This window comes from Atheta coriaria, unplaced genomic scaffold (assembly GCF_025399875.1).
Source record: "Atheta coriaria isolate IRGN ID8LTWV9N9 unplaced genomic scaffold, Caltech_Dcor_3.1 scaffold6756_size1025, whole genome shotgun sequence".
Taxonomy (NCBI): Eukaryota; Metazoa; Arthropoda; class Insecta; order Coleoptera; family Staphylinidae; genus Dalotia; species Dalotia coriaria.
The window spans coordinates 160-1,025 of NW_027050742.1; the positions used below are offsets into that span (position 1 = coordinate 160).

The 866-nt window shown below is 33.3% G+C and overlaps 1 non-coding gene across 1 annotated transcript; it reads right to left on the bottom strand.

The window, feature by feature from the left end:
• Positions 1 to 239: 239 nt before the first annotated feature.
• Positions 240 to 311, bottom strand: TRNAA-UGC (transfer RNA alanine (anticodon UGC)). Its single transcript has one exon. It is a non-coding gene; the product is annotated as a tRNA-Ala (tRNA).
• Between the last annotated feature and the right edge of the window lie 555 nt (positions 312 to 866).

Consider the following 866-nt stretch of genomic DNA (forward strand, 5'->3'; position numbering starts at 1 on the left):
GGACGAACCCTTTCAGCAAGTGCGCACAATACCACTCGCTCTGCAATTACGCTATTCGTACCTACGAACATTCTGCTTACATGCGAGAACTATTTAATCAATCATATTGCACACGAAGCGACATTCATTATACTCGTTGAGTTGAAACAATAGTTTTTTTTGTTTTCTTTTTGGTATAAAATAAAGTGTGGATCGACTCGATTGTGATGCAGAATTTCGAGTAAAAAGAAGGATGTGATTGGAGATACCGGGGATCGAACCCGGGGCCTTTCACATGCAAAGCGAACGCTCTACCACTGAGCTATATCCCCTGGTGGAGGGTCTTGCGAAGTAAATTAAAGGACTAACCTTATTTTAACAGTTTTTATGTAAAAAATAAATTTGGGAGAGAATAAATGTTTATTAATTAAGAAGGGATTTTTAGGGAACATAAATTTTACAATTTTTGAGTAAATTGCTTGTAAAAGTGTCTTTTTTCAATAAAACTTAAATATCTTCAAAAGTAGGTATTATTGCCACAGCATTAATAAATATACTGTATGAAAGAAAAATTAAATGCGCATCATTTGGCTTTTGAAGTTATAAGGTACTTGCAATATTTTAGAAATAAAAGACAAAAACTATTTTTTATCAAATTTTTTACTTTTAATACAAAACCTAACCTCAAACTTGATTTTTACATTTGACAGATCAAACCTATAACCTAAAATAAGCTACATAACCTAATTCACTAATTTTGCTCACTTATACGCAAATCTTTGCCAAAAATCTTTTACGCTAATTAAGTGTCCTTTGAATTAATTATGTTCTTGTTTGTTTCCAGACGTACGACGACACTGGTCCCCCTGCTTCGTGAGGACTACCTA